This window comes from Leopardus geoffroyi, chromosome B4, assembly GCF_018350155.1.
Source record: "Leopardus geoffroyi isolate Oge1 chromosome B4, O.geoffroyi_Oge1_pat1.0, whole genome shotgun sequence".
Lineage (NCBI taxonomy): Eukaryota > Metazoa > Chordata > Mammalia > Carnivora > Felidae > Leopardus > Leopardus geoffroyi.
This window is the reverse complement of record NC_059341.1, coordinates 123746725-123768969: the sequence shown is the minus strand read 5'-3', so window position 1 is coordinate 123768969 and position 22245 is coordinate 123746725. Positions and strand designations below refer to the sequence as shown.

The window sequence follows — 22245 nt, the reverse complement described above, 5'->3', positions numbered from 1 at the left end:
GCGAGGAGGCGTCACCCAGTCCCTGGGTGCCGGCATCTGACACGCGGGGAAAGTTCGTTCCCAGCACGTCCTGGCCAGAACCAGCCCCAAGGAAATGGTCCTTGTGCCTGTCTTCACACAGTGTGCACCGCATCAAGGCTCCCGTGCTCCAGGAAAGGCTTTAAAGCTCAGGGTGAGGGGCCTCAGAGCTCTGGCGGGGGTGGGGGATGAGCGCCCTTGGGTGCTCTCTGCCCTCAACAGGGTGACACGAGCTACGGGCTGGGGCGAAGGACGCAGGCGCCCAGGGTTCCAGAGCTCCTGAAGCTTTCCTGCCGCTCTCTGAAAGCAGGGGCAGTTTGCCGAAGTGACTGAGGTCAGTCGTGTGTCCCCATTGTGTGGCCACGTGTCCTGTGTCCATCATCACCTCCCAAAGTCCGAGCTCAGCCCGACTCCTTGCGGCGCGGCCCGGGAATGCGCTGGCCTATAAATCAGCCAGGCGGCTGTGAGCCGTCTCCACCTCGGTGCAGACCTGGCCGTCTGCCCCAAGGGCCAAGGGCGTTTGCTCACTTGAGGTGAGGAAGGAGGCCACTGCCAGGGTCCCGGAGTCTATTTGGGAAACTGAGCCCCCAGGTGGGCCAGTTAACTCTTTCCTTCCCCCCCAACACTCTTCCCTATGCCCAGTATTGCAGGGTCTTTGGGGGGCGAGGAGGAGGGAGAGGAAGAGGGTGATTTCTGACACATGGATATTTATTGACAGGGAACCTTAGAGAAACAGCAACAGAAACGAAATGAAATGAGTTAGTATTTGTAACATTCTGAGAACAGTGCTTGGCACAGAGTGAACACTATATGCATTTGCTAAATAAGTGTGAGCATACTGAGTACATAACAGGAGGAATGTGCTATTCATCTAAGGTGTTAGAAAATGCCACTTTGATCCCAAAGTGATCAGGGTCGATATGCTCATTGATGCATCAACTAACTATAGAGCATAGTTAGAGGTAACTAAGACAAGCATTGCCTTCACTAAGCTTGTAGTTTAGCAGGCAGAAAAGGAGGTGTGTAAGAAAAGGAGGTCCATTAAAAAGTCACGGTGGGGCAACAATGGAGAGCCCTCTGACTCAAGTTCCATTAGTCTAGACTCTCACCCTCCCTCATCCGCCAGCCTACCCCCATTGGGTAAATACACAATCTAGTTAGGAAGGGGAGATTCTTCTTGGAATCCTAAAGTCAAACAGCTTCTCTTCTCCAACCAAATGGTCATCCCTAGCTTCTCCCATATGGCAAGTCATGAGCAGACACTGGTGAACTGCAGACACATGCATACCCGTAGTGTTAAGGACAGTGCAAAAGCAAGCCACTTGAATTCAAAGAGATAGACTCCAGGTTCTGGAACTTTCTAGCGCTGTGTCCTCAGGCAAATTGCTCACCTTCTTCCTAGACTGGTTTTCATCCACAAAATGAGGGACCGAGTAGGATACCTCCCCTCCGGCTCTGACTATATAGACAATACAGACATCACCACGTGACCCTTTCGTGGTCATGGCTCGCTTCTTTGAGCAGACAAACATCTTTTCCAGTTTTTTATGGAAAGAACCTTCAGGGGGCAAATGATCTCATCCACAACTTCATGATGTAGACCAGTACCTACTGGTACCAGTACCTGCCAGACCAGTACCTGCTGGCCTCCTGAGGAAAGGGAAAGACGTGGGTGGGCCATTGCTCATCAGGAATCCGGTGTAAAGGGAAGTAACTCACCTTATCACTAACAGCTTTGCTTAAGAAACAGGATTCTTCTTTATTGGCCTGAGCAGTTTTTGGTCAGGGATTTGGGGACCAGGAAAACTCACAGTCCTCCACTGCGGGTTGTGTGAGTCGCTCGCCACCTGCCGGTTGTTTCTAAATCTGCAGGGAGTACTGTGTGAAAAACCTTGGCATTTCGATTCATTCTACTGATTCTACTCTGTACAATTGACTTCAACCATAGAGTGCTGTGCGGCTTGTATCGCGTCCCCACAATACCCACATTAGAAACACACGAGGGGCGCCTGGGTGGCTCAGTAGGTTAAGCGTCCCACTCTTGATTTCCGCTCAGGTCATCTCACCGTTTGTGAGTTCGAGCCCTGAAATGGGCTCTGTGCTGACATTGCAGAATCTGCTTGGGATCCTCTCTCTCTATATATGTGTTCCTCCCCCACTTGTGCTCTCTCTCTCTCTCTTTCTGTCTCTCAAAGTAAATAAATGAACTTTAAAAAAAAAGAAACATATGCGGTGATTGTTAACGTTCAGATTCTGAAACTTCATTCCTGACCCATCAAGTTATAATCTGGGGCCAATTGACCTTTTTAAAAAATGTTTATTTTTATTTTCTTTAGAGAGAGAGAGACAGAGAGAACAAGGGAAGGGCAGAGAGAGGGAGACAGAGAATCCAACACTATCAGCACAGAGTCCAACGTGGGGCTCAAACTCAGGAACTGTGAGATCATGACCTCAGCTGAAATCAGGACTCCGGCGCTCGATTGACTGAGCCACCCAAGTGCCCTCCAATTGGCCTTTTTGACAAGTTATAGAGTAAAATTTTTGTACTCTGAAAATGGAGTACTCTAGAGGTATTCGAGATGATGAGACACAGTCCATTATTCAGAGCTGTGAAGAAGGAATCTCTTCTGGTAAAGAAATTACACTAGTCCCATAGATACACTCTCTTTGGGTAAAGGGGATGCCCTGGTGACTTCTGAAGGGGGTGGAGAGGTTTGGTAAGTTATTACAGAGATAGTCTTTGATGATGGCATGAAGAATGGTCAGAACTGTTCCGTCTGAGTAAAAGGGCCATGGGAACACCCAGTACCCAGCTTCCTTGACTTTTGAAACTCAAGCAAACTTCACTTTCCCTTTGGCCACTCCTTTTGAGGCTACGTCTTGGACTTTGCACCCAGAACAGCTCCACCTTGGAAACCTTAGCTTTCCATTCTCCACTTTGATTCCTTCTCATCCTTATTCCTACTGGATGTCTCTCCAGCCTCCTTTTCCAAGTTCTATTTCTTCCCAATCTGGTCTCTCCCCAGCTGAGTCTGGAAGGTGTGATTGATTATTTCATAAACCTGTAGCATAAAATGCTTACCTTCCCATCCTAAAAATCAGCCAACCCACTCCTTGATCTTATGACCACCCTAAGCTGTCAATCATATTTCTTAGAACAGTAGTCTACACCACAGTTCCATTTATTTAATTCCAAAGGATGCTCCGAGGTTTGTCCCCAATGTAGGTGGGGAGCACCCAATTCACTGAAGGCCAGAATAGAACCAAAAGGGAAGTAAGGGAGAGTCCCCCCCACCCCCCTCTCTCGTACTCTCCCTGATTGTCTTCAAGCTAGAACATTGGTTTTCTCCTATCTCTAGACTTGGACTTGTACTGGAACTTACACCATTTGTTTTGCTAATTCTCAGGCCTTTGGATGCAGGCTGGAACTACCCCATCTGTTCTCCTGGGTTTCTAGCTTGCTGACTGCAGGTTTGAGGACTTTTCAGCCTTCATAACCACTGACCAATTTCTTATAGTCTCTCTCTCTCTCTCTCTCTCTCTCTCTCTCAGTATTTATCTATCATCTATCTATCTATCTATCTAATCTAATCTATCATCTATTTACTAGTATAGATATAGATAGATACATATATAGATACAGATCTCTCCTACTGGTTCTGTTTCTCTGAAGAATACAGACTAACACACTCACCAGTACTCCACTTTGTTAAATGTAATAGCTACTTCCGGTCCTACATTACTTGGCTGTCCCAATGTCCTTGGCCTTATTGATTGCTCACCTCTTCTTAATGTTCTCTCCTCCTTTGGCTACCATGATTCTTCTCCCTTGGGTAATTTTTTCTCAGTACTAGTTTTTAGTTTCCCATCTCCAGTTTCCCAAGGACACATGTTATCTGTAGATTTGAGCTTCCACATCTTTTGCTGACGACTCTCACATTCCTTTTAAACTTTTAAAAATATTTTTAATGTATGTTTATTTTTAAAATTTGTCTTTTTGAGAGAGAGAGAGAGAGAGAGAGAGAGAGAATTTTTTTTATTTTTTTTAGGTGAATTCTACCAAACATTCATTTATTTTTTTTCAGGTCTTTAGATTTTAACTTTTTTAATTTAACTAATTAATTAATCTTTAATTTTATTTTAAAATAAATAAAATTTATTTTTAATAAATAAATATAGTGTAATAATGGTTTCAGGAGTAGAATTTAGTGATTCATCACTTACATATAACACCCCGTGCTCATCCCAACAAGTGCCCTCCTTAATGCCCATCACCCATTTAGCCCATCCTCCACACCTAACACCCCTCCAGCAACCCTCAGTCTGTTCTCTGTATTTAAAAGACTCTTATGGTTTGCGGCACCTGAGTGGCTCAGTTGGTTAAGCTCCCGACTTGGCTCAGGTTATGATCTCACAGTTCCTGGGTTCAATCTCCACATCAGGCTCTGTGCTGATGGCTCAGAACCTGCAGCCTGCTTTGGATTCTGTCTCTCCCTCTCTCTCTGCTCCTCCCCTGCTTGCACTCTGTCTCTCTGTCAAAAATAAATAAACATTGAAAAAATGTTTAAAGAGACTCTTATGGTTTGCCCTCCTCTCTGTTTTTATCTTATTTTTCCTTCCCTTCCCCTATACTCATCTGTTTTGTTTCCTAAATTCCACATATGAGTGAGATCATATGATATTTATCTTTCTCTGACTGACTTATTTCACTTAGCATAATATACTCTAGTTCCATCTGTGTTATTGCAAATGGGAAGATTTCATTCTTTTAGACCCCTGAGTAATATTCTGTTGTGTGTGTGTATATATATCTATATATCTATATCTATACAGAGATATATATATACCACATCTTTATCCATTCATCAGTCAATGGACATTTGAGCTCTTTCCATAATTTGCCTATTGTCAATAGCACTACTATAAACATGGGGGTGCATGTGCCCCTTCAAAACAGCACACCTGTATCCTTTGGATAAATACCTAGTAGTGCAATTGCTGGGTCATAGGGTAGCTCTATTTTTAATTTTTTGAGGAGACTCCATACTGTTTTCCAGAGCGGCTGCACCAGCTTGCATTCCCATCAGCGGTGCGAGAGGGTTCCTCTTTCTCCGCATCCTCACCCACATCTGTTGTTTCCTGAGTTGTTAATTTTAGCCATTCTGACACGTGTGAGGCAGTAGAGACAGAATCTTAAGCAGGCTTCACATGTGAAGCCTGATGCAGGACTCAATCCCACGACCGTGGGACCATGACCCTGGGATCATGACCTGCGCCGAAATCAAGAGTGTGACGCTCAACCAAGTGAGCCACCCAGGTGCCCTGACTCTCAAATTCTTATTTCTACCCTGGACCTCTCCCTGGGATCTCAAAGTGCACCACCAACACGGCTACTGGGGTGTTCCCCTGGTGTATCCACTACAACACGTGTAACACGGGGCTCATCATTCTGACTCCCTCAAATCCTTACCTCCTTTTTGTTCCATAATTCAAGGCTTGGCATCATCCATCCACGCACTCAAAACAAAATCATGGGAGTCGTCCTACATTCTCACTGCTCTCTCACACCCTCTCCACAATGGCCAAGTCTTAACTATATATAACCTCTTTCATCGTCTGTTTGTATAATTTATATATTGTTATATCGATCAATGTATATATTTAATTATGTATTTATATGGATTTAAAAATATATATTTATATAAATAAATATTTCCCTCCCGTCTAGTGCTAATATCATTGCCCTATGACAACAGTCTTCCAGTTGGTCAACCTGCTTCGGGTTTTTTCCTGCTTCCAGTACAATCTCCCTCAAACATCGTCACTGCTGCCAGAACAATATAAGTAGATGACGCAGTCAAATGCGTAAAAGGCATCGGAGTGCAAAGAAATGGTACTTTATGTCGCAGCTCAGGCAAAGTAAGTTTTTCAAAGTGTAACGTAACCTATTGCTCCTCTATTCAAACCTTTCAATAGCCTCCCAATTTTCTTAGGACAAGAATCCACTGCCCTGACTGCTCCATAATAGTAGGGGTTCTGCTTGGCCTCCTTTTGCATGCTCAGCATGGTGTCTGGAACAAGGCAGGTGCTCAATAAATGCTTGTTGATTGAATGAATGGACTTGGTGGAACTAAAGCTGCTTGAATGTGTGCATCTGTGATACAGAGAGTGGCATGCAAAATGCTCTTAATGAAGAATTTAAAGGATTCAGAGAAACCATCCCCCTCCTTTGGGGTGTCTGTCCCCTCACTTCCACTTGCCCTAGGCTCCCTAGAGTCAGCAGTGATCTTTTATGTGAATAGCTTCCTCGCCTCTAGGAAAGCAATCAGATCTTCTCTCCAAGGAACACACAGAACCTGGTATTTAGCAGGTACTTAGGATTCGGTGTACTTGACATTGATGGGGTCACATAATGAGGGTTGTTAACGTGTCAGAACTCTTCGTGTCTGTTTTCACACACGTGTGAGCAGGGGAAGAATGGGAGGAGTGGGGGCCATGTTATGGTGAACGGTAAGGGCTGGGTTGGGTTGGTTTGGGCAGGGTAGGCTGGGCTATGGGAAGCCTTGAATGACCGACTGATGGTCTAAGTGTGGTGGTCTGGGACATTCTAAAACAGGAGAGTGACACCATCATATCCATGGGGTCAGTCTGGAGCTAAGGAAGAGAGATGGGTGGGGACAGACTTTGATTAGCTCAGTTCCCTTTCCTAACATCTCTTTTAGTGAGCTGTTTTAACATACACACTACCATTCATTCATTCTTTCAACAGACACTAGAATGTAGGCCCCAGGAGGGCAGGGATTTTGCCTGTTCCGTTTATTAGTGGGTTTTGGTGTCCAGAACAGGGCCTGACACATGACAGGAGCTGAATAAATATTATTTGCAAAAACATTTATCGAATACCTCCTCTATGCCAAGCATGTAGTATGCTCCAGGATGCAAAACTTGAAAAAAGACTCAGTTCCTGTGTTCTGAGAGCTCACGTAATATTCCTTTTTGCAGGAGGGCAAGCAAAAAGGCAGTTTTCAATGCAAGACCAGACCGAAGGAAGGGGCAGTTGACTCTCCTTGGTGAAGTTGGGCCAGGTAATTCAGGGAAGCAGTAAAGGAGGAGGAGCTCCTGAGCTATTTCGAGTCATCAAAGCTTTCATTAAAAGCATTCATGAACCTTAGATCAGCTAGTGAAGATTTCATGCCACACTTATGTGAGCTCAGGCTCTTCTTTCTACCTAGGAATTTCTCACCTCACCTTGCTGCTTGGGTACCAGGGATCCCCTTCCTTTCCTAACCATTCCCATGTACCGTAAACACAGTAGGGCACTTCCGATGCTCTCCCACACCACTTGGCCTTCACCTAGCCTAACCTGTACTCACCTGCTGCTACTGTTTGTTTCATGGTCTATTTTCTCACTAGACTTTACGTTGGATCCAGGCAGGGCACTTTTTTTTCCTGTCTTAACCACGTAATTCCTATGCGGGGACAGATCCAGATTAGGGGACTCTGATGCATATAAAACTTTGGGGGCTCTATTTAGGAAAAAGATAAAAAAAAATATAAATATTATGTAGAAAAATGAATATACCTTTAGAGCAGAAATATAAACAAATCACACATTACATAAAGCTAGCAAAATGCCACACAGTTCAGACAAATTAACATATTTTTATAAATTAAGTGCCTGATAAACTTCTACAACTTGTTCTATATTTTTGGTGAACACCCTTATCATCTCATCAAAATGTTTACTCTTACCTACAGAGCAAATGAAAAGATAAATCATTTTTTCCTATAACATATGGTTGATAGTTTGGAAGCTTAAAGCATATTACTTTACAAACTAAAGTTTACAGAACCGCTGTAGATTTGTGCCATATAAACATGAGAATTCTCATAAATTTATTTCACAAAATACTTATTGAAAAAGGAAAAAATGATGTGTTAATAATTTTCATGCTTTACTGTCAAGTATATTCCTAATAAGGAAGGAAATTCTGATTTTTTTAAATTAGGGGAGGGGTTATCCAGGCATATATTTTTCTTCAGCTTTGTTGAGGTATAATTGACCAATAAATATGGTGTATATTAAAAGTACACAACTTGATGCTTGGATATTTGTAACACCACAATCAAGTTAATTAACATACTCATCATGTCACATAGTTACCACTTTCTTTCTCTTTTGTTCTCCTTTTTTCTGTGTGTGTGTGTGTGTGTGTGTGTGTGTGTGTGTGTGTTTAAGAGAGAGAGAGAGAGAACACTTAAGATCCACCCTCTTAGTAAATTTCGTGTATACAACACAGTATTTCTAACTGTCGTCACGTTGTATGTTAGATCTCCAGAAAGGAAATTGTTTTGACCAGGGTTGGAAGAAAACTGGACACTTAGAACATCGCCTCAAGACTTCTGTTCCCAAACCTTAAGACTCTCTGACTTAGGAGGGTGGACAGTGGGAGTGTTCCCGGAAACCCTTCTTATAGCCAGACAACCAGCAATAAATCTCCATGAAAGCGACCACAAAGATAATAAATGCATCCACCAAATGCAGTTAAAATGCACTTTCATCTTAACTTCTCCTTAGGTCGATCTCAAAGATGTCTGGACCACTGGACACAACAAGTGTGATATAGAGGATGTCAGAGTAGAAAGACAGGGCAGTCTTGTCTGACTGTGGTATAAGTATCTTTGGAAAGCTTTACAAAATAGAAGCCCACTTATGGCCAGATGAAACTATTGCTAGGGTCCCTTCCAGGGCCATGGAGTGGTGTTTGTAGGCGCAGGGCCCCGATGAAGCTTTAGCGACATTAGCTCTGTGACAAATCTGCCTTTGGTGCCTGTGAGTAGGTGGTAAACATAGAGAATGAATGGCTGAAACAAAGTTTTAAAAGCATGGAATTTGGATTCAGATGGCCTGTGTGACTTTGAACAAATCACTTATATATTCAGGGTTTATTTCCTACATTTTTAAAACAGGAAGAGTACTTCATATCTTACTGATAATGTGGGTGAAAGTACTCTATAAATAAAAAAAGCAAAATACACATAGAAAACTTGTTTTTAGAAATACAGCACGTAAAGGGAGATCTAGCTTCTCCACCTTTAATTTAATATCCCAATGAGTTTCAGTTCCACAGGGATCTTCTCAATGGCTAGCTAGAGAGTCCAACTCTGACAGAGCTCCTTGGTCTGTCAAGAGCAGGGACACAACACCTCCAAGAATGGTACTATCTTGGTCGACTCAGCAGCTCAGTATTCATCTTTGACCTGTTACTCCCCTTCACTCCTCATATCTAAGCTGACTCCTTTTTTCAATCTTCTGACTCTCAAATCCATCCCATTTTCTTCACCACCGCCATCCGTCATCGATGCCACTTTAATCTGAGGAACCATGGCCATTTTTCACCTGGACAACTCTATTCATCTCTTAACTGCTCTTGTTGCCCTCCCTCCACTCTCCACACTGAAGCCAGAGTGGTCTTATGACCATTTATGGTCAAATCTCAGAGAAGCACCTTCTAATTATATACCTTGCTGGCTTCCCAACTTTTTTAAGATAAAGGTTTTAAAAAAACCAAAAAAACATGGAGTTCCTCGGTGGTTCAGTTGGTTAAGCATCCGACTTTGGCTCAGGTAATGATCTCATGGTTTGTGAGTTTGAGCTCCCCATCAGGCTCTCTGCTCTCAGCACAGAGCCTGCTTCAGATCCTCTGTCCCTCTCTCTTTCTGCCCCTCCCTTGCTCATTCTCTCTCTCTCTCTCTCTCTCTCTCAAAATAAATAAATAAACTTAAAACAAAAAACCCTCAACATGGTCTACAAAGCTGTCCCTAGTTCTCCAGTGGCATCTTCAACCATGAATCCTATTGTTTATACCACATGAATTTTGCATACACTGCTTATTTTGTGCGGAGGTGCCAGGAAGTTCCAAGTTCTTCTCTTTCCCTTTTGTCTGGGGATTTTCTACTTCCTAAGTTTAGACTGAGAACACTTCCTGTGGTGAAGTTCTTACAACAGCACGTACATCTCCTTCATGCCATTCATTGCAGTTGTAAATTTAAATGTATTCCTATGGTTTGATTAATATCCATTCTAAAAGAGTATTCTAAAAAAGAATATAAATTCAGGGAGGCGGTTACATCCTTGAACCTAGAACAGTGTTTGTCTTACAGCACAAGCTTCATAGGTATTTTTAGGTTGTATGGATGAATCTCACTTACTTCTAGTTCCCCAAATGTCTTCTCAATCTTAGAGTTCATCCACCTGCCTCCCTGATGAGACAGAGGCAGAAGAATCCAAGCTTCAGAGCACATATTTGTCTTATCAAGAAACCGAGCACTCCATGGTCTGGTGGGTTGAGTGCCTCAGTAGATGTTTCCCAAAATTATTACTCAATGAGTAGTGACAGCGGCCTCCAAGACTTAGATTTCAAATGGTCAAACCTACTGAGGAGGCTCCACAGGGGCCAGGAGTGTTTGAATGGACAGGGATGTTTATACCACCGTCTTCTTCTGCAGAGGAAGGATTCATGCAGGAGTCAGAGAGAAAGGATAGGAGGTAATTTTCCCAACCCTAACATCACCACCCCAGGTCTTTTGCCCCCTACCCCACAAGACCACAATATCCTCATTCATCCAGTGAGAATGCTAAAAATCTATCTCATTGGATTGTAGAAAGCATTAAATAAGATGACCTCTGCAGTATGCCTGGTACTAAATAAATATTTAAGTGCTGAATAAATATTTATCCATTTCTCTTCCCAGAGAGGATGAGATGGAAAGAATAATGCTGAGGGATGGCTAACTAGAAATCCAGTATGGCTCTGGGCAAATTCTTTAGGTAAGCTACTTTTTCTCTTTGCAACTTTTCTTCCATACAAATATAAATGTGAAAGCACAAAGATAACAAAAAAACTCTTTCCTAATCCTACAATCTAAAGAAAACACCTCTTTCCCCTCCTTTTTTGTGGTTGTATGCCTCTTTACATATTTGCACAATGGGAAATACAAGACTTTATATTTTATCAATCACCAATGGAATTGTGAGCGTTTTGAGATACACAAATTTTTAATGATTTAAAAAATAATTTTTATGGCTGAATCTAATATGAGAATGAACTGTAATTTAATTATTCCCTTACTGCTGAAGTTTTCATTTCTCCCTAAGCTTTTTTGTCCCAGACATTTTTGTCTTTGTTTTTCTACATTTCTGATTAAACTACTATGAGTTGGGTGCTTAGTATGCACTAAGCATCATGCTTAGTCTTGGAATTTGAAAAGACTAAGATTTGGTCTCTGGTCTGAGAGCTCTTTATCTAGAAGGAGGAGACAGAAAAGTGAAAATAAGACATGAAAGTTGATGAGTTTAGTTATAGCGGAAATTTCAAGATGCTGTCTGAGTTGACTGGGGGCAGTGAGAGAGAAGGCTTTTTGGAAGAGGTCGTACTTGGGTTACGACTTGGAGTACTAATTACCTACTTGGTGTATACACTAAGCCTTCCTTCTGAGTCCCGCCATTGAGGCGCCTTCCCTAACTTTGACTTTGGATTTTTCTTCAGACTGAATCTTACCCTGATCTGCTTAGATTTGATGGTGTAACTCCACTGACCGGTGACTGAGTTCATTCTGCCCTAAAATGTCTTCAATCACTGAGTGACATTGCTGTCCTGCCCTCTGAGGTATCTGGCTTCAATCCGGTTCTACTTGTGGTTTTGCTGCCTTAGTTATGGTCAGTGGGATGTGGTAAATGTTTATTTAGCAAACCACTGACTCTACCCCTGATTTGTAGTGTTGGCTGATTTCCCTGGTGTAAATATTCCCGCTATGGCAGATGTCACGCTACCAATATGAACACGAAACTGAGAAGGGGTATGCAGTAACATTTAATATAGTATTTCTACCACACAGATATCATAGGCATAAATAACCTTGAGAGCATGGACAAGAAATTGGTAAAATAATTGTGAAATAATGAATTTCGAGTATTTATTACCTTTGTTTTTAATACACTTCATTCAATCATAAGTTTAGGTAATTTAGTTTTTAATCATGGGTATGTTTAGCAACAGGCTCACCAAACCTCTGAAATATCAGCTCTCACAAGTCTGTATGAGCTGACCTTCGGACACCACTGGTCATAAATACAGGAACTGGTTCTGCCCCCTCTCCAAACTCAGTGCACACTCCTTTGCCCTCCATTCTTTCTACTTCAACCACAACTGGCCTCTGTCTGCCCTTCAAAGAAGTCCCACATGTTCAATATCTCAGAGATTTTGTACAGAAGTTCCCTCCACTGGGAGCCTCTTCCCCCAGATCTTTTTATTTAGAATGAAGCCTTCTCATAATTCAGTTCTCAGCTCCAACAATGCCTTCTTGAATAGGTCTTCCTCGTGTGTCCCACTGAAATCAGCCTCTCCAAAACAGTCGATCTCTTTTACAATACCTCTTTTTAAAACTTTATTTCTACTCGGTGCATCTTGCTGTTTTTTTTTTTTTAATACTGCTTGTTCACTGGTCATGTTCCCTAATAGAATCAATGAGAGCTTTGACTGTCGTGCTTGTTACTATGTGGAACGGTTTCTGACACCTAGTACATTCTCAACAAATATTTGTTGAATCAAGTGAACGTATGAATGACAACACTCAGTGACCTTACGCTGATGTTGCCAAGAAGGAAGGCTAATGTAATGACTTCAGAGTCTTCAGACTACACATTCATTCACACACACACACACACACACACACACACACAATAAACCTCTGATCAAATACACTTGATTTACCAGCTGATTTTATTATAGTCTGAAGAAATGTCTAAGTTTTCCTGAGAATTCCAGGAAGAGCCCGCTTTAAATTTTATTTTGGTTAAAACCACAACTTCACATGTTAATTGCATTTAGTGTGTGTGGGCACCGGTCGGCGGTGATCTTCAGATTTCTGGATCGTCTACATGGGAAAAGCTAGACGAAGAAGAAGTGTGCCACAGAAATGAGGATCTGAAGAAGCTCACAGTTAACTGATTTTGCTGGATGGGAATTTCCCAAGTTTTTCCAATGAGACATTGCATTGTTCTCTAAATTCTGATGACAAAAGAGTGGTTCTTGGACAGAGAAATCCATCTGAAGTATCATTTCCATGCTTCTCATATTCTTAGAATTAGATTTGGCTGTGAGTGACAAAAATTTCAAAATAAAGGCTTGAACAAAACAGAAGTTAATTTTTTTCCTATATCAAATAAGTCAAAAGTCCAAGGCTGCCGGAGTGATGCTCCATGATGTCAAGAACCAGGCTTCTTTTACCTTTATCCTTCTCTCTTCTTACTCTGAAAAGCACAGCCCCCACTCCTACATTTACCTCATAATCCAACACGGCTGTTCCGATTCCAGTCAGCATTTCTGCCTTCCAACCTGCAAGAAGGAAACCATAGAAGGAGAAAGGCATGCCTCCTGCAGATACACCTCTCCGATGTTGCACAGACCTCTATTCCTTGCGTTTCTTTGGTCGGATATGAGACCTGCAGTACGTCTAGCTTCAGGGAAGGCTGGGAAGTGTGGGTTTTTATTCTGGAAAGTCTTGGGGCTGGCTAGCTAAAATTTAGAGCTTTTGCTTCCATGAGAGAGAAGGAAGGAAAATGCTAGCCATCATATGCCACATCTCTGTGCTTTCTCTGTCAAGTAGGTCAAGTGGTTCCTAAACATCAGTGTGACTGTTGGGATATTTGCCATACTTCCGTGAAATTGGCCAGCAGGGGATAATGAGCCCAGTGGTTTAAACAGTTTATTGTTCAGAGCACAACAGACATATGCGTCATGTTTACATGACTCGTCGCCCACGTCCTATGGATGTCAAAGCACAGTGGATCTGGTGAATGCTGAGCAACCACTGGATCTGTGTCACGGAGGAGGAACACTGAGCTTAGGAAAGTTACATCTTCTCTGGGGCTGCTGGCAACTTCTACAACCTTCTCTCCAAAGAGAGGCGTTTTCTTTACTCTGGGATGTAAGCACATTTTCTTCAGGGAGAGGGGAAAGACTTTATTACCATGGGATATTTTGGGGGATGGATATCTTCTCTATCTTTCATACTGGTCAGGAACCAAATCTGCCCTTTGACCCAGAAGGAGATACCATCTCCTTCTTCCAAGGCTGTTTCTGTGCAAAGATCCTTGAAAAGATGGTCCAAGGTGGGTACAAATGCCAGGGAAAGTATGTCTCAACTTTCACCTTCTCTAAATTCTGCATACATGCATAGACTTCGTTAAATATTTAAGGGAAAACCTCAAATTTAAAAACATCCATCAGTCCAGTTAATACTCCAATTATATGTTAAATGTGATTGTTTTGGAATATGAGACTTTCTATACAGGACATGGGGAAACCCATTTTGCAATCCTTGGCTCAACACTTATTGTAAAGATTTATAAACGGAGACTAAGACACTAGCACAGATGACTGGAAAGAGAGAATTTTATTAAAGAGAGTTCTGTTAGTGTGCTGTGATATTTCTCTTTTCTTTCCAGAAATCCCTCTCCTTCCCCTTGTACCAGGTTAAGGAGGGTAAAAAGAACCTATCAGAGAACAGCCTATGTCCTCTGAAATTTGAGGGCCGTAGGGATTCTACCTAAGTCATGTATAAAGGCAAGAAACTGTCTAGCTTCTCTGAATATTAAGTATAGACAGATGGCCACAGTGAGGACAAGCTGTGCTTCACCATTGGCAAGAGAAAGGTATATAGTTTACTGTGAGATGGACCTCTCTTAGCGTGGATCACAGAACCGTGTTTCAAAGTCCCTAGTGAGTAATCTCCAAGGCACATACAAAATTCCCCACTAGAGAAATCACCAGAAAGTAGACATATTTTTTTGGTACCAAATGACAACAATGCTACATTGTAACTGTAGATGCTTCCATGAAGAGCACGTACCTTCCGTGGTTTAGTGTATCTGATTTTGGGGGTGGAGGTTAGGGATGAAGCCTAGGCCAACGTACCACCTGATGATTTTAAAAATAAGTGGCAGGGATATAATCCAAGGTATAGATGGTTCACGGAAAAGTAAACGCAAAGACAAACCTTGCTCAAAATAAAAGATATTGTAATGAAAAGTATAATGAGTTTTTTGTTCTCCAGATGGTCAGGGATTTAAAAATTTGGTAAGTTCAGGAGCCTCATGGCTGGTCTAAAGGCCACATGTCTGGGCATCTAACATTTGTTCTGGCCCCACAACAATAAATTCTTAAGTGTTCTTAGCTCAAGCAGTTTATGTTGTTAGTGTAAGGAGTTTGAATGTGATGCATGGGAAATTGGTTCTGAGTTTTGTGCTACATATAGCCTCTCCACCAGCCTGTGGAATGTATGGCTGAGATTAATGAGTTATGTCTATTTTAGAAAAGACTCTGTCCAGAACTGCTTTAATCTCATGGCCATTAGTTGGGTATAAAGGTGGTGGTGGCGTTGAGCTTCCAGAAGGGGTGATACATCTCTCATTCCCTCCGGTGTTACCATCCACAAGTGTGTGCTCCTTGGTGAGGGTTATGGGCTGGAAACGTAGACGCCTGCTTGTCCCTAGATAATGTTGACGATCTTTTTGCTGTGACTGTTGACTCAGCAGGCTTGTTTGATTTACCCAAGTGATATCTGGTCTTTTTGTGTATCTGAACTGATCTGTGGACCTTTCTTTTTTCTTTAAACAGAAAAGCACTACATACGCTTGTTGACATTTCTTAATACTGAGGTAAGCAACCTCCCATGGGGTGGAAACGTTATAAAGAAATAGAAGCTGTCACATTTTTGTTGTCGTGGGTAAATTGGCAGAACACGTGTGTATTGGGAGACCATACATAACAGTTTGCCTGTGATAGTCCCAATTTATACCCGTTGTCTCACTATATATACCACGAGCGCTTCTTTTTGTTCTCAAAAAACTCCAGTTTGGGTAATAAATTATATGGGCACCCTCTGGAGGATTATTTGTCAATATCTACTAAAGTGGTAAATGCCCATATCCTTCGACGCGGAAATTCTGCTTACAGTATGTTTTCATACAGACATATCCTTCCGGGTATATAAAATGTGCACACACGTGCACACATGAAATTATTCATCACAGCATTAGTCGTAACAGCAAAAGATCGGAAACAATAACATTAACAAGTACTGATTAAATTATGACAACCCATACAAAGAAATACAATGGAGCTATTAAAACAGATCGAGGAAGATTTGCATGTAGCAAGCAGGTGATCTCAAGATACATAAATTAAAAGTTTGAAGTGGCAAGGTACATAACCGTGGCCGCTATGCTGCCATTTGAAAGGGAGAGGAACACAGGCGCACAAACAAACACGAATCAGATGTGTTTAAAAATCCCTGAAAGAGGGGCGCCTGGGTGGCGCAGTCGGTTGAGCGTCCGACTTCAGCCAGGTCACGATCTCACGGTCCGTGAGTTCGAGCCCCGCGTCAGGCTCTGGGCTGATGGCTCAGAGCCTGGAGCCTGTTTCCGATTCTGTGTCTCCCTCTCTCTCTGCCCCTCCCCTGTTCATGCTCTGTCTCTCTCTGTCCCAAAAAAAATAAATAAACGTTGAAAAAAAAAATTAAAAAAAAAAAATCCCTGAAAGAAACTGATAACACTCGTTGTCTTTGGGGAAGAGAATCAGGTGTCTGAAGGATAGGGAAGTGTGAGAGAATTTTCACTCTGTGTGTTATAACTTTTTTCTTTTTGATTCATATGAGTATTTAACTCTTCAAAAATAAATAAATGACATAAAAATTATGTCTAACTTAAAAAATGAATAAAGACTTAGAGATAACCAGTTTCTTAAGCAGTGTGGGATGGCACGTTTAAACAACAAACATTTATTTCTCACAGTTGTGGAGGCCACCAAATCGGAGACTGAGTCGCTTGCAGATTCACCCTTTGGTGAGGGGCCCCCGTCTGGTTGGCAGATGGCCATCTTCTTGTATCCTCAGGCGGAGAGAGAGGAAGAGCAGAGGGAGAGGAAGCAAGTTGTCTCTACTGGGAAGGGCACTAATCCCATTTATAAGGGCTCTGCCCTCATGACCTAATTACTTCCCAAAGTCCTCAAATACCATCACACTGGAGATTATACTTTCGACAGAGAAATTTGGTGGGGTCAGGGGACAAACATTTCAGTCCTTCATGACCAGAAAAGGAATTAAAATAGAAAGGAGAACTTTCAAATCAGCAAAAGAAAACTTGACCTATGCCTCCAGTGGAAGGCTTAAAAAGAGAAAACGAAACAAATGGAAGTGTGGGAAGTGGAAAATATGAGATAAAATGGCAGAAATATGTACTAGCATAAAAGTTTTTATAACAAAGTAATGGGCTAAACTTACCAGTAAAAAGAAACTATCAGATTAGATTAAAATACAAGTTATACACACACACACACACACACACACATTTGTATCTATGTGTAAATGCAGGTTCTACAACTTTTTTCTCTGATTTATGTATTAATTTATGAAATAGGGATTTTAAAATATAATAGATATATGTACACACACACACACACACACACCACATATATACCTTCAAGAAATAAAGAATACCCATTCTTTGCTAGTATACCTGAACATTTATACAAATGGACCATATGTGCCTGGTCACAAAGCTTTGATAAATTTCAAAGAGTAAAATCATGAAGACTGGCTTTTTAACTATAATGTAATATAGTTAGAAGTTAAAAAAAAAAGAAAGAAAACCAACAATATCCCAAATACCTTGACTTTAAATAATACACTTTTAATAACTCTTGGGTTATTGAGAAAATTACATTCCAAACTTAGAACTAAACAATGATAAAAACACTAACTGTATCAAATTAATGAGACACAGCCAAAATGGTACTAATAGTACTTAAAAAAATATTTCATTTTAAATGTTTTCTTCAGGAAACAAAGAACTTTGAAAACAAATAAGCCAAGGGTTCAACTCAAGAAGTTGGGAGCAGTGCAATAAATAAAGCAAGCTCAAGTAAGGAAATAATAAAGAAAACTGGGGAGAAACAATTCAATAGAAAACAACACAAACACTAAAGAAGATCAGTCTTATGAATGCTGAGTCTTCACGGACAAACATCTGGCAAGATGGGGAAAGACACAAATAAAATATAGAACTAGAAAGAGAGAATAAAGACAGACAATATAACTTTTAAAAACAAGGAAAGAATGTTATGAACAGGAATATGTCCGTTTTGTTGAGACCTTGATGGACTGAATTAATTTTGGAAAAATATAGAATGAGAAGAGATAGAAAGCACAACTAGGCCAATAATAGTTAAGTAAATTGAAATATAATCTACTACTTTTCCTGGCCCTTCAGATTTTAGATCCATTGTATTTATTTATTTATTTTTTTTTTTTTTAAACTTTTTTTTTTTTTTTCAATCTTTATTTTTTATTTTTGGGACAGAGAGAGACAGAGCATGAACGGGGGAGGGGCAGAGAGAGAGGGAGACACAGAATCGGAAACAGGCTCCAGGCTCTGAGCCATCAGCCCAGAGCCTGACGCGGGGCTCGAACTCACAGACCGCGAGATCGTGACCTGGCTGAAGTCGGACGCTTAACCGACTGCGCCACCCAGGCGCCCCTAGATCCATTGTATTTATAAGAAATATTACCAAATTTTCAAGAAACAAATAATTTGCATCTTCTGTAGTTTTTCCCAAAATTATAAAAACAGGGAAAAATTTTTTTTACAACTCCTTGTGTAAGGCTATTGTAATCTTGATTTCAAAATAAAATAATGATGGTACAAGTAGTAAAATGGTTTATCTTAGTATGCAAGGAGAGCTTAACATCCAAAAGTTTTGCCAGTATAATTTTCCATGTTAATAGACTAGAAGGAAGCCATCGCGTAATTTTCTCAGTAGATGCAGAAAAGGCACTTGCTAAGTTCCACACTTCGTGATGAAAACAAACAAACCTCAGCACACGAGGGATAGAGAGGATTTCATAAATTTAATGATGGTTCAGACACCAAAACCCTATAACACACATAATAGGAATGGAGAAACTTTGGCTGCATGTATGTCTGCTATTAATGCTATTGTTTAACACAAGCATCCCCTGATGAAGCCAAATCAGAGCCAAATTCAGAGCCAAATCAATAAAAATCTCAGCTGGAATATGGAAGAATAAATGTGCACAACAGATAAGCACACTTCGGGAGAAATAAGAGAAGAAGGGGGACTTGCCAACTTGATATTAAGATACATTACCAAACCATACTGTGATATTAATAAATGCAGCAGGATAATGACACAAAAGGAGGCATAACAGAATGAACCAATGGAATAAAAATTAAATCTCAGAGACAGACTCAAATATAAATGGCAATTTTGAAAACTGTACATGTGGTACCAAAAGTCAAAGGGGTGTCTCTTATTATGCATCTCTGAGAAGGGGTCATTTCATCTCAGCTGAGAAAGTTCTGACATAAAAAGTCAATGACGAGGGGCGCCTGGGTGGCGCAGTCGGTTAAGCGTCCGACTTCAGCCAGGTCACGATCTCGCGGTCCGTGAGTTCGAGCCCCGCGTCGGGCTCTGGGCTGATGGCTCGGAGCCTGGAGCCTGTTTCCGATTCTGTGTCTCCCTCTCTCTCTGCCCCTCCCCCGTTCATGCTCTGTCTCTCTCTGTCCCAAAAATGGATAAACGTTGAAAAAAAAAAGTCAATGACGAAAAGTCTTTGTCCATGTTGTTGAAAAACTGACTCATGACATGAAGAGAGGAGAGACAGAAAAACAAAAACAAAAACAACTCTGGGTCAGTACTCTATCCCACCCACAGAGAGGTACAGATAGATTAAAGATCCAAATGTGAAAGATAAAACCAGTGATGAAGAAAGGAGAGAATATTTTTGTAACTTGGAGATGAGGAAGGACTTCTTCAACAAGACACTAAGAGTACAAACCACAAAAATTTTGAAAGATCGATCTGTATTACATCAGAATTATTATTTTTTTTCTCAAGGAAGAACACCAGTTGTCGACTGATGGTGATAGATTAGCGACTGAGAAAGGCATATGGCTGACATCTAGACTATACAAGTTATGCCTGCAAGTCAACATGGAAAGACAGGAGTCCTAGTAGAAAAATAGGCAAAGGATATAACGAACTATTGACAGCATGGGAAATCTAAGTGGCATAAATGTCTAAAGAGATATTCAAACTCAGTTGTCACAAGAGAAATGCAAAATAAAAACAGCAAAGGCATACTTTTTTCAAACTGATCAGATTGACAAAGAATCAGACATTTAGAAGATGCCAGGTACTGGGGATGCTCAGCAACAGGAACTATTTGGCCCTTTTGGTAGGGGTGTGGGCTAGTACAAGCCTTTCTAATGGGCAATCTGGCAGTAGTTTGTGCAGTTAAGAATGTATGTTCCCTAGGATTTAGGATCCTACCCCTCCATCCAAGACAAATTCTCACACAGGTCTCTAAGGGGACAAGGAGTAAGGTGTTTCTTGCAGAATTGTTTGGGGTGGGACAGCCGAGGTGTCCATCACTGGGGAATGGAGAAATCAAATATGGTGGAGTAGTCCACACCAGTTAGGAAAGCAAAGAACTAGATGCACATTCACAGCGTGGTTAGATCCTAAGGATATGGTCAAAGAAAAAGTTAGAAACTGTGAAATCTATAGTCCATCTATGTTCTATAGTAATACTATACCACAACATCACTCACATCCACGAAAAGTACATACAAGCACCAATATTTCCATACATTCTAAAAATCCAAGGCTAGGGGTGCATGGCTGGGTGGCTCAGTTGGTTAAGTGTCAGAGTTCAGCTCAGGTCATGATCTTGAAGTTTGTGGGTTCGTCCCCCGAACGTCAGGCTCTGTGCTGACAGCTCGGAGCCTGGATCCTGCTTCAGATTCTGTGTTTTCCTCTCTCTCTGCTCCTCCCTCACCCACGCTCTGTCTCTTTCAAAAATAAATAAACATTAAAAAATTTAAAAAAATAAAAATCCAAGGCTAAGTATTAAACACCAGGATGATACCTCCGGGGGAAGGGAGTAGAGGTAGGGAATGAAGATGAAAAAGAATGAATAAATTAAACAAGACAGGACCTTGTAGGTTTTGATTATGTGCCATGAATTCATAGATTATGATTAACTCAACTCTCCGCATATGAGGTTAAATGAAAGAGATTGATAACCTGCAGTGGTTGGGAAATCTTCAACTTCCAAATCGGTGAAGGTCAGCTCTAAGTGTACCATATACACAACTTGCGACATGGTGGACCTCTCTGTGGCCATTCACGATATCTCAATGGTCTGCACACTGCATTCTTGGATGCTCCTTCTAGACTTGCACCGGGGTCCAAAGCAATTTTTTTTAGGACTCAGCACCACCCTTGTTATAAGAGCAACACATTATATTCCACACACATTTAACAAGAAGACAGCTTAAAAATCACCTACAAAATTTATATAACCACCATTGGGAGTTTTTATCTTCGTGCATAGAGTAATGTTCTCTTTTTTGCCAGAATAATGTTTTTAAAAGAAGGCATTCGTGTTTTTCTCTAAAGTAACTGAAAATTAAGTGTGCTCTAAAACCCAGGTCTGGGGCATTTTTATGTGGGACTAGCTGTCATTGTTTGCTTTTATTTATGGCATGCCTGTTATATGGCAGTTGCCATCACATCCGTTGCTGTCCTTAGGATGCCAACAACATCAATGGATGAAATGATGCTTGTGAGGCAGTCCTGGGGCTGAAGAAAACTCTTCCTCTCATGTCTACCATGCTAAAAAAAGTATTGACATTAGATAAAGGATAGATTCTCCTGAGGGTGGAAGTCAGGGTTTGCCCTTTCAGGTTCAACAACATTGATCTCTCAGTTTACCGTAGGAAATACCAATCAGACACTCAAAGACTCCTTTTGGACCAAAGCCACATTTAATTATGTCTATATTCTTAGCAGCCAGTAGAAAGCCTGGCACATCATAGAGGCTCAAGGGACCCTAAACAACAACCCTTAAAACCCCCATTTTGAAGACGAAGAAACTGAGGCATGGATTTGTCCAAAGCTACATAGCATGGCTAATCAGTGATGGAACCAGGAGTGAGTCCATTTGTTTTGGATCTCAAATAGAAGATTTTTTTTTTTTTTTTGGGGGGGGCAGATGTTTGGTCATTCTGTCACAGCATCGTGGGATAGGAGGGGGTGGATCTCTAGCAACCTCTATTATTGGCTTGTTTTCTCTCCTGGG

General features: G+C 41.3%; 1 protein-coding gene across 1 annotated transcript in view; it reads left to right on the top strand.

Moving 5' to 3' along the window:
• The window catches only part of PAH (phenylalanine hydroxylase), a 104568-nt gene that overhangs the window by 7513 nt on the left and 74810 nt on the right, over window positions 1-22245 (top strand). The window contains exon 2 of the mRNA XM_045463158.1: window positions 10774-10849. The gene's annotated coding sequence lies outside the window, so the exon portion shown is untranslated. The remainder of the gene's footprint in view (window positions 1-10773; window positions 10850-22245) is intronic.